Raw genomic sequence first — 12,441 nt, 5'->3', positions numbered from 1 at the left:
TGAGGCTGAGAGCACGACCCAGCTCCTTCCTGCTGGTGCACTGCACCGCCCCCCCCCCCAGCCCTCTCCCCCAGGGCAGCCTTCTCCATTCAGCTTGTCTCTCACGGTTTTGGAGTCCTCCCCTCCCTGATGTTCAGGGACAGGGGTGGTGGTAGCACCTGCTGTTGTTGGCTAGTTTTCCTCAGTCTTAGCCCAGCTTTGGAAATGATCACTTGATCCAACGGTTCTCAGATTTCTGTTTTGAGTGTGCTGTCCCTTGCCTTCCTGGAACGTGACGGGGAGGTCTGACAGAGACAACCAGCACGGGGGAAAAAAACTGCCCCTGCCTTTTTATTTATAACGTTCACACCCTTTCAGCTTTATCGTGTGCGTGGCCCATTATAATCCATTTGCTACATCACAGCTTCGCAGCCTCCGCTCCCACGACTGCAAGCCACCATCTCTTTGGATTTCTAATTAAAAATTTTGAGTGAGTACCAGATGAGCTACCCTTACTTCTAGACCATATCCTAAATGTCTGGGAGCTCCTAAATGGGCTCATTTGCTTAAATACTCTTGTTTCCACATCCCGTAGCTTTGGCTTCAGGTAATCACATAGGACAGAATATTTATGGCAGGCGATGGCTGGGGGTGGGGGAGGGTGGGGTGGTGGGGTGGTTCCCTTAGATGGGGAGTGGCCATTGCAAATGCTATAACTGACTTGAAATTTTATTTATTCATGATGTGTGTATGTCATTTATGCCTGTTTAGGCTTGTGTGTGTGTGTGTGTGTGTGTGTGTGTGTGTGTGTGTGTGTGGTGTACTCACACACACATCTTCAGGGGACAGATGTCAACTTTGGCATCTTTCTCTGTTACTCTACTGTATTTTTTTTGACACAGTCTCTCACTGAACCTGGAGCTCACAGATTTTGCTAGACTAACCGGCCAGCGAACCCCCGGGGTGCTCCTTCCTCTGTTTCACCCCCAGCAGTAGGGTTTCAGGTGTGTACCACCATGCCCTACTTTAACATGAGTCCTGGAGACGCAAACTCAGGTGCTTGCTAAGCAACTGCTTTACCCACGGGACCACCTCCCCAGCCTGTAGTTGTAATAAATAATGGTTTATTTTGCTCTAAGTACACATTATGAACTAGTTAAATCAAGCCAATGGGCATACCCATCACCATACTTACCATGTTTGTGGTGAGACTGTTGAAGATTTCCTTGCTTAGCAATCTGGGTATATATTATTGTTCATCATGGCCATGATGTTCCACAATAGATCCTCAAACTCGCTCACTCTAACTGGAACTTCATATCCTTTGATACATCTCCTGAAGCTCCTCCATGCCTGCAGTCCCTGATAACTCCCCCTGAACTCCCTCTTCTTCCATGAGTTTAGCATCTGTAGATGCAATTGAGACCCTGTGGTATTTGGCTTTCCGTACCTGGCTTGTTTCACTTAGCACAACATGCCCCATGTTTATCTATGTTCTTTCAGATGGCAAGGATTCTTCAAATGGTCCGTAGTATTCCATTGTCTACACCACAGTCTCTGTCAATGGACACTTTGGATGTTTCCACATTTTGGCTAGTGTGAATGGTGCAACAATGGACATAGGAGTCCACATGTCTCTTCCACATATTAATTTCATTTCCTCTTGCTATATGGCCAACAGTGAGATTGTTGGTTCTATTTTTAACCACTTTAGGAACCTTTGTACTTTTTTTTCTCATAATGGCTATACCTTTTTACATCCCTACTGACATTCTTGTCAAAATTTGTTCTTCTAACTTCTTAATTAACTAGTTTACTTTTACTTCACGTCTATGGGGGTTTTGCTTGCATGTATGTCTGTGCAGTGTGTATACAGTGCAATGGGGACCAGAAGAAGGCACTGGGTCCCCTGGAATTGGAGCAATAGATATTTGTGAACCACCACGTGGTTACTGGAATAAAAACCTGGGTCCCCCGGAAGAGCAGCCAGTGCTCCTAACCACTGAGCCATCTCTCCAGCCCCTCTTTTAACTTTCTGAAGAATGGTTGGCTTAATGGGGATGGGATGATTTCTTGTGGTTTTGATTTGCATTTCTCTAATGTTAGTGAGTCTGGGATTTTTTTTTTTTTGCCCCAAATAATTGTTGGCCATTTATATGTATCCTTTTGAGAAGTGTTTATGTGGGCCATGCATTTTCAATGAGGTTCTTTTCTTTCTTGATATTGTGCTGTTTGCATCTATGGATTTGGATATTAACCCCTTATCAGTTTAATTATTTGGAAACGTTTCCTACTTTGTAGGCTGTCTTTCTCTCATTTTTCCCCCTTGATGGCAGACATTTTAGTCTGATGTAATTCTCTGCTTCACCATTTGTCTACTAATGATTTTGTTCCCGGTGCTTTTTGGAATCATATTTAAAAAAGAATTAAAACATTGTCCAGATAAATCAGAAGATTGCCCCTCTGTTTCCTCTGAGTAGTTTTACAGATTCAGGCCTTGTGCCTAATCTTCTAGTGCACATTTAGTTGATTTTAGCACAGTGTGGAGCCAAAGGGGTTCGATTTCATTAATCTGAATGTAGAAACCCAGCCTTTGCCACACGAGTTATTGATAACCATCTTTTCCACTTCCTGTTCTCGCTACTTTTATCAATGATGCATTTACTGTGAACATGTAGATTCAGTCCCTGGGTCTTCTATCTTGTTTTCTTAGGCTGTATGTCTGGCTTTGGGCCAGTGCCAGCCTGTGTTGTGTTCTGTTGTTCTGTAATATTGGGTGGAATAGGAGTGTGGTACCTACATGAAGGATTTTCAGTCTAATCATTTTACATGTCTAGTGATATTTAACACACTCACATTGTATAGCCACATAAATGTTAATTTCCAGAATGTTTAAAAAATTCACTCCAAATAGAAACTCTGTGCTTTTAATGAATTTAATGCAGTGATTCCCAAATATCCCTTCTCCTAACCCCCGGTAACCTTGATTCTACTTTTTATTTATGTGGATTTGCCTCTTTACATATCATGCATGTGAAATCATATAATATTGTCCCTTTGTGTCTGCCTTATTTCCCTTAGCATACTGTCTCAAAGATTCCCATGGTTAGCATATATCAGAATTTCATCCCTTTTTTAGACTAGTAAAATATTTCATAGAATATACATATCATATTTTGCTTATCCATTTATTTATTGAGGAGCATTTGGGATATTTCTACCTTTTTGGCTATTGTTGTATAAGATATATAACTTTGAGCTCAAATCTGTTTCCTCTGTCTCATGTCCTTGTACCCTTCAAAAAGCCTAGTTCTTTTCTCTGGCTATTCAGGGAGTCTGGGTAAGTTAGGGGCCCCATTCTGAGACCCTCCCCTCTGCTGAGAGTCAGTAGGCTGCCTAGTTCAGTTTACAGAGGAGGAGAAATGGCCTTGGAAACTGCCTAGCCACATTACCTTTTCAATTTCTGAAATACCTCAATCATCTTTCCTGGGTTGGATCCAATTTCTCCCTCTCTGAAGCAATTCTGTTTTCACTCAGGGCTGCATCAGTGAGCAGGCAAGCTGACAGGACCTGGGGAGACTGACGACTTGGCCTTCCTCATGTCCAGATGCTGGTGCACCGGGCACTGGAGGGGTAGCAGTTAAATGTTTGTTCTTAGACAGCTATGAGCCCTTGCCAAAGACTCTTTACAAAAAGAGTATCTGACTCAGTTTCAGGGGCTTTTCTAGCAGTCTGCCTAATATATCTCTTTTAATTTGCTCTTAAACCCTGTGAGGCCAGTGTTGTTCCCCCCATTTCACAGGTGGAGAAACTGAGGCTCGAATCTAGTAAAATGACCAGGACTTGGGCTCTTGACTAAGCTGTTTTCATGTCCACTGTGTCGCAATTTGAACTCTTGACATGGGAATAGCACTATCCCATTGGTGGCTCCTCCTTCACTCCCATCTTTAAGAGGGCCTGGAGGAGTTCCCAGGGCGTGCCACCCAGACTGCACTGGATGGCTTAAAGTAACTTGAGAGAGGGGTTGTCTAGTTGATTTTCTATTGCTGGAATAAGATACATGGCCAAGGCAACTTATAGATGACAAGGTTTACTTGGGGCTTACAGTTTCAGAGGATTTGAGTGATGACCATTATGGTAGGCAGCCTGGCAGCAGGCTGGTAGGCAGTCATGGTACAGGAGCAGTAGCTAAGAACTTACATCCTGAGACTCAATGACAAAGCAGAGAGAGCTAATTAGGAACAGCGTGGGATTTTGAAACCAAAAATCCATCCCCAGTGACATACCACTTCCAACAAGGCCACACCTCTGAATCCTTCCCACACAGTTCCAACCAACTGGGGATCAAGTTCCCAAACATATGAACCTATGAGGGCTAGGTTCATTTAAACCACCAGAGGGACCTATGGTAAGTGTTTTTTTTCTATACATCATGCATTACTTGGCACATAGTAGGTGGTTTATAAATTTAGCACATAGTAGGTGTTCTATGTAGATTTACAGATAGTTGAGCTGCAGATGGGCCAATTGGAAATAGTTTTGGTCAGATCATTTCTTTTTAAGGGAGAGCAGAGTAGAGGGGAAATGTCTATAAAATAATTTATCATGCCTATCATCCCAACATTGTTTCTCACGGTTCATTTGTGTATGTGTGTGTGTGTGTGTGTGTGTGTGTGTGTGTGTGTGTGTGTGAGAGAGAGAGAGAGAGAGAGAGAGAGAGAGAGAGAGAGAGAGAGAGAGAGGATCTTATAGCAGTGGACATTTGATGGCCCCCATAAGCTAGAATCCAATCAAAGCACTGCAGGACTCTGTCTTTGATGTCCTCTCCAAAGACTATAATTTTGAGAATTGCTTTCTTGATTGGCTATTGTAGATGGGTAAGGAGAGGCCGGTGCTCAGGTAGGGCAGCAGGAATGTTCCTGGAATTCCAATGGAGATCTGCTTTGAATGCTTGGTACTTATTCATGAGAACTCTTTCATATGGAATCACACTTCCTTGCAAATGAAAATATTTATATATGATGGTATTCATGCAATTTGGAAAAAAAATTGCAGCCTGAACTGGCTTCCCTTTCCTCTGTGCCTGCCATCCCAGAATATTTTCATTCTTCTCCCAATATTAAAAAAAAAGAAATCAAACTTTTGCAGGCTTCACTTGGCTCCTGACTTTCAATCAGATAAATCTGTGAGCTGAATATTTCCCTCTCTTCTTTCAGTATTCATGAGGGATTTGTTCGTGGCTGGGCTGGTGGGTTTTAGCATTTGTCTACATCAGGAAAGGCAGGTTTATTCTTTGGGAGTTGTGTGTAACTTACAACCTACATATTTCTTGCCCCTCATTTGCCTTTCCCATCTTTTTCCCCCTTTGTTTGAATTTAGAAGACTTCCTCCCCCTCCCCCCCCCCTCCTCTGTTTGCTGTTAGTACAAAGTTAAGGAGTTATGGCTTAAAATATCGATCCAGCTCCTCTACCGAGACATTGGTATCTGGGTTCTGCATTTTGATATGGCTGATTGAAAGTGGTCTGGGTTAAATTTGCTTAATAGGATGTTGCACTCCCCTCTTGAGTCAATTTTTATCCATTTTATCAAGTTACTTATTGATTACAGCTCTCGCCACACTCACATTAGTTTTCTGGGAAACTTAAAAGAAATATTATGTTCCTTGCTCTGAGTAGGCTAGGGATGTCATAGCATCTAGCTCATCGGGGACTCTCCAGCGATCTCAATATTTCAAAGTGACTCCACTTCCTCATAGGCACGTGACTCAGCATCATGAGGACAGTATTGGTTATTTTGAATAGAATCTGTATCAGAAGTTTGGCCCTCTTTTCCTCCATTAGCTGTATTTTCTGGGAATCTGTAGAGGCAATCTTGTGCTTGAACAAAAGGAATCCAAAGGAAGGCGTGAGGCAAGTATTTTTGGTTTCCCTCAGAGAAACAAGTCTGGTTAAGTTGCCAGCTATGGGAAAGGGTGGGCAGCTGCTCTCCTGCCTGAACACGAGGTGAGGGGCCCGGGGGTGGAGGTGGAGAGAATGGGCTTATGCTCTGTCATGACCTGGCCAAACTTTCAGGCATGTTCATTCTCCTTGATTTGCAATCAGGAAAGTCCAGTATGAGGGCAGAGGGTGTGATTCAGCCCCTAAGGTGGTCATGTTTCTCCAGCCCCCTAGTCTACTATGGGGGTCATCTGAGACACTGAACAAAGCGGCAATGTTTGCTTTGCTACTGAGTTGCAGTTTTGTCTGTGCTCATGGTTATTTCTAGAGCCAAGCTCATATGGCGCTGTGACACTGGGCATAGGCAGCTTCACACAGTTATATTGAGAAAGCTTTATGCGACATGTAGCTTTCTAATTTCTATTTTTTGAGGCACGGTCGCATGTAGCCAAGGCTAGCCTTGAAGTCACTATATATCTGAGGATGACCTTGAACTCGCAGTCTTCCTCCCTCCACCTCCATTCCATCATTCAGTTTATTTATTTCGCAGCTGTGCCACCACATCCGGTTTATTTGGTCCTTGGTATCGAACCCAGGGCTTGAGATGTGCTAGGCAAGCGCTCTTCCAAAGGAGCTAAATCCCAAGTCCGTTTTTATTCTACTGAAGTAGCAACAGAGTAGAAAGCAGAGCAGGTGTCCAGGACCTGAAGTAAGTAAATGGGCTGCCCAGTCTCCTTATTTTGGAGAGACCTAAATTAGCTGCCTGCCTCTAAGACAGCCACTGTTGATCCTTGGCCCCTGTCTTGAATCCCGTGTGTGGTTCCTTCCCACACGGTGTCAGGATTCTTCTATGAGACCGGTGGGATATCCAGAAGTGATAGCATATGATTATGAGGCTAGGCCACAAGAAGGTTCTATGCTTCCTGCTCTGCACAATCCCTGTTTGGGGGAAGTGGGGAGGAGCCAGCAGCCACGCTGTGGGCACATTTAAGCAGCTGGACGGAGAGGTCTATGTGGGGAGGAGCTGAGGGGATGAAGGATGGAGTGTTTATCGGCCAGTCTGTTTCTTTTTCTGAACCTATTGATCAAACTCCCTCCCTGAGGAGATGATTGCCTTGTAGTGCAGGGGATGGAAGTCAGCAGCATCTTATTCAAGTCTGGGAGACAGAGTGTTGTTCAGGAGAAAAAAGAAGCCGTTGAGATGGTACAAGGAGGAGCCCAGGTGGGGTTTTGTTGTTGCTAATTCATGGGCTCTGATCCAGAAATTACTTACACATGGTGGGACCTGACCTATAGATTACTTATTCTCTGTGGGCCTTACTTGTTCCCATCAGCTTAGGACAGTAGTGGATATGGGTTTCTGTCCCAGCTTGTCATCTCATCCAAGTTCTTAGAGTCTGTTTGCTGATCCACCGAGTAAGGAAACTGGAAGAGGCTCTCTAAGGTTCTCCTAAGGGTCAGTGTTATTGGCACGTCCCCAGTTTCTAGAAGACAGCCTGGTGCAAGGAGAAGGGTCCTGCATTGAAGGGCATTACTTTAAAGCTTGCTTCTGTCATATAACAGCCATGTGACCTTGGTAAGTCATTCCGTTTCTCCAGGCTTTAGTTCTATCATCTTCGAAATGGAAAACCAACATCACCTCCACCTAGTGTGGTGAGGAAGAATGTACATACACTATGTGCCATGTGTAGGCACATAGTAGGCACTTCATAATTATTAGGGTACCATTTTATGGTGCTTTGAATGTAATATTCGATGATAATTGAATATATTTACATGTTAAAAACTGAATTTAGACATGAGTAACTTCTTTGTGAGGGGTAAGTGGACAGAATGAAATCTAGGAGTCTAAGGCTGCGTATGTAGAAAGCAAAACGGTTTTCACTAATGGTAAGTAAGGGTCAGCCCAGAATGCACCATGCTGACTTGCTAAGTTCTGTCTCACCTGAAATAACATGATAATGCATTTGCTTATTGCCATTGAGTGAGGATGTTTGACTTTATGGCACCCTCCGAACATATCCACATCTCCATTCACCTGTTAGAGGAATGGGTTCATGTAATTGTGGAGGCTGAGAAGACCCGTGATCTGTCACCTGCAAGTGGGAGACCCATGTGAAGCAGAGGCAGTTAATCTGAATCACCTAAGAACCATAGCATCTAGTGGTATATATTTCCATCAAAGAGCAGAAGCCCAATGCCCCAGTTCAACAGTGAGGGGGGTTGCGGAAAGGTCTTTGGCAGTCTGCAAAGGCAAATGACCTTAGTGTCCAAAGAGGCCGCAGAGATAGACTTTGGCCCAGACAGGAGAACCACAGGCTCAGTGTCAGTTTCCTGTGTCTGGGGATGGTGACGGTGAGGGCTGTTGGGGAAAGAGGTGGCTTTGAGTCAGGTTGATGGAGTGGTTGTGGGTGGCCTTTGCCCTGACAGTAGATACCGCTGCAGGGGAGCTCCTGTGTGTGTGTGTGTGTGTGTGTGTGTGTGTGTGTGTGTGTGTGTGTGTGTGGTATGTGGTGTGCTAGCAGTGTGTTCCCATCCACAATCTGAAAGGATGCATATCTACAAAATTGAATATCACAATGGGAAATTGGTTGATAGTATTTCTGGCATGTCTATGCTGGGAAGACTTGCTTTTTTTTTTTTTTTGAGACAGGGTTTCTCTGTATAACAGCCCTGGCTGTCCCGGAACTCACTCTGTAGACCAGGCTGACCTTGAACTCACAGAGATCTGCCTGCCTCTGCCTCCCAGAGTGCTGGGATTAAAGACATGTGCCACCACTGCTCAGCCAAGACTTGCTTTAAAGAACCATTTGGATGTTAGCTTTTGAGAAATGTCTATTTGGATCATTTGCTCATTTTTTTAGATTAGACTTATGATTTTCCTGTTTAGTGAATTTCTTCTGGTCCCCTCTGTGTTCTGCACATTAGGTGATTAGCTCTCATCTCAAAGGAGTAAAATAAATAGTTTATTCTGGAGCCGAATATGAGTGACCTTGGCCTAGAAGCATAGATTTAGGTTTCCCCAAATTCCACGTCCTAACATGATCATGGTTCTGTTATGTTTACAAAGTAAATCACAAATCCAGGCCCCTTTCAAATACATTTGTGTGTGCATCAAGTAGGCGGGCTACAGAAAACTAGGGAAATTTCAGCTATTGGCCTCAGATGCTAATCTCATGGCATACTTAGCCTTTTGGTTGGAGGAAAGTAGAGGTCTGATCATACATTCCAAAAGATTTACATAACCATCTAATCATCACAAAGATGTTTGGCCATATAGAGAGGGGAGCAATAAATAGTTTTTTTTTTTTTTTTTTTTTTTTTTTTTTTTTTTTTGTGGTTTTTCAAGACAGGGTTTCTCTGTGTAGCTTTATGCCTTTCCTGGATCTTGCTCTGTAGACCAGACTGGCTTTGAACTCACAAAGATCTGCCTGCCTCTGCCTCCCGAGTGCTGGGATTAAAGGCGTGTGCCACCACCGCCCCGGCAATAAATAGTTTTTAAGGAGGCTGCAGGTGGTTCAAGTTATTTCACTCTGAACTTGGAACATTTTAACTTCTCCATGTCTCTGAAGTTCTAATCCATCAATCAGCCCGTCTCCTCACAGCTTCTTTCCAGGGATTCTCATTCACAAGCCCTTTGTTGGATGAGCAATTTGAGAACAGATTTTTTTTTTTTAATTCTGCAAGTTGACTCTTCATTCTCTTTTGTTTTGTTTTTAACCAGCCAAGTCCTAGGTCATGATGCACAGGGCTGCATTTCATTTCCTAATACTTACCCTTCGAGCTGCTTCTCCAGCCTTCCCGAAACTCTACAAGACGTCTAAATATCTCCGCAATAAACCATATTTTCTGCTTAATCTTCCAATGGCAGCTTCTATGGCTTGCAGTTAATGACCATGCCATAGCTGTACCCTGATGACATGCACGGGTCCTATCTCTATGCTGCACATTCCTCCATATTTGACTCATCCTGCAGCTGATGGAAGGGATGGTGTCCTGAGGGCATTTAATTGGCTCAGCTGATTCACTCACTGTCTCTCCCTCAGACCTCAGGCTCCATCTTTGGTAACATCCTTTCTATCTCTTTCAGAATCGAGTCTCCACTTTGTATTCCAAGATCACACTTGGTTCTGTCTTCCTCATCCCTGAATCTTTTCCCTTACAACCGGGGGGGGGGGGGTATTTATAAAGAAGTAGAATTATGACTCATATAAATATAATTCCATCCAACACTCATCTCACCTGGTCTAGCAATGCTGGCCTAGCAATACATTTGGAGGAACATAGTCCAGTAACCAGAAGCAATTCAATTAGATTAAAACTGCCAGAGTCCCTGGGAAGAACATTAGGGGAAGTAAATATATTTTTAAATGTACAGTAAGACCTGTTAAGCTCCCCACCTCAGATAGTTTATACATATTCCACCCCTGACCTCACCAGAACGGTCTCTTCTCCACTTACCTTCTAAACAGGGCCCCTCCCCCTGCCACCTGCCGTTGTGGATCCCTTGTCTATCCCTCTCCCACTTGAGTTCACACTGATCACTCTTATTTTTGAAACTTATGTCATTTGCTGATAATGAGAGCTGCTCATGATTAGATCAATGGTAGGTGGATTTTTCTTTGGGCCACCAGCTCACAAACCATGACACAGAGACTTATTATTAATTATGAAAGCTGGGCCGATAGCTTAGGCTTGTCCCATTCGCTCTTATAACTTAAATTAACCCAGTTCTGTTCATCTACCTGCTGCCACGTGGCTTGCGGCTTTTACCTCTCCTCCTGCGTGTCTTGCTTCCTCTGCATCTGGCTGGTGACTCACCTTTCTTCCTCCCAGAGCTCTCTCTGCCCAGAAGTCGCTGCTATACCTCCTGCCTAGCTATTGGCTGTGTGGCTCTTTATTAAACCAACCGCAGTGACATAGCGTAAAAAAACTTCTTGCTACAATCAACTCCCTTGTTAGGCAGTGATTCTCCTAATCTCACTGTGATAGTTCAGGGATGCTGAGAATAGGTTTTGATGATGTTGAATTAGATGAAATACTCCTGCCCTATGTAAGATCTTGAGCTTCCATTTGTATTCCTGCTTTAAACTGTGCTGTGACCCCAGAGTTGAATCTGGTTAGTTTCTGCCCTTCTTTAGAAACGACTACGTTAATGATGGGGACCCCTGGACCCTGAGTTGGATCTGACTTTTGTTTTTGCTTTAGTTTCTTTGGGAGCAGTTGCCTCAGTGGTCTTTTCAGCACCCCCACCTTTTCCCTGATGAGCACAGATGTGCCACTCTCAGATGGCTCAGTTTCTCCATGTACCGGCTACAGCCCGGCTGTACCAAGCCTTTGTTCTATGATTCTGTGGACAGTCTTTTCAAAGGGATCAGTTGTCACTGGCCAATGTCGGAGTGGTGGGAGTCAGCAGGCAGGTATCTCGACTTCCCAAATAAGGGATGGGGCAGGGGAAAGCCAAGACCCACCATACTCCAGGGAAGCAGGGGTAGAAGATGAGAGGAAATACATGGGCGTGGGTGGATATGAACCAGCTGCTGACACATAAGGAATATTAGTCAGGAATTTTTGTTTTGCAGGTGTTGTGAAACCTGAAGTATGGGGAGAGGAAAGGAGAAGGGAGGGGGGAGAGAGAGAGAGAGAGAGAGAGAGAGAGAGAGAGAGAGAGAGAGAGAGGAGGGGGGAGGGGAGGGGGAGGGGGAGGGGGAGGGGGAGGGGGAGGGGGAGAGGGAGAGGGAGGGGGAGAGGGAGAGGGAGAGGGAGAGGGAGAGGGAGAGGGAGAGAGATATTATTGGTTCTCCTAGTTGGGAAGGAAGTTCAGCCACAGTTGTATTTAAGAGCTCAAAGGATTTGTGAAGACTACTCTTTGCCTACCTACTCTTTCTGTTTTCCCATCCTTAGCTCCTCTATCTTCTGTTACTTCCTGTTCAGTCTCAGTGGAGAGAATTCTTTCTGAATCATCAACAGATTTTCAGAGTGGAATTTCATTGACCTGGATGAGCTGGATTGAGGTCACATGTTCACCCCTAAATCTGGCTAGGGGCTGGATTATGTCGATAGGCTAGAAGAGTACTTTCTCAAAGGGCGAGTGAAGTTTTGTTACCAAAGAAAGGGTTGCTGTACAGTAACCCTGCTAGGGTCCACGTTGGTATAAAGCAAACCCATGATGCCTCTGAGCTCAGTGTCTTCACAGGTAAAATTGCTGCTTCGTAGAGCAGCTATGAAAACTGTAAATAATGAATGCCAGCACCTGGCAGGTATCAGGCCTTCAACAATTAGCAGTGATTCTTAGTGTGGATGCAGAGAACCAGACGGTGGGAGGAGAATTTTACCTAGGAGGAGAGAGATGTGTGATTATATGTATGTGTGTGTGTGTGTGTGTGTGTGTGTGGTGTGTGTGTGTGCACGCATGTGTGTGCACGTGGAAGCCAGAGGTTGACTTCAGGCATCTTCCTTTATGTGTGCATACTTCCTCCCTTTCTGTGTTAAGCAGCTCTTCTTTTTCCCTTTGTATTTTTACTT

The sequence above is a fragment of the Peromyscus maniculatus genome, chromosome 13 (genome assembly GCF_049852395.1).
Source record: "Peromyscus maniculatus bairdii isolate BWxNUB_F1_BW_parent chromosome 13, HU_Pman_BW_mat_3.1, whole genome shotgun sequence".
NCBI lineage: Eukaryota > Metazoa > Chordata > Mammalia > Rodentia > Cricetidae > Peromyscus > Peromyscus maniculatus.
The sequence above is the reverse complement of the archived record's forward strand: the minus strand, read 5'-3'. Positions refer to the sequence as shown.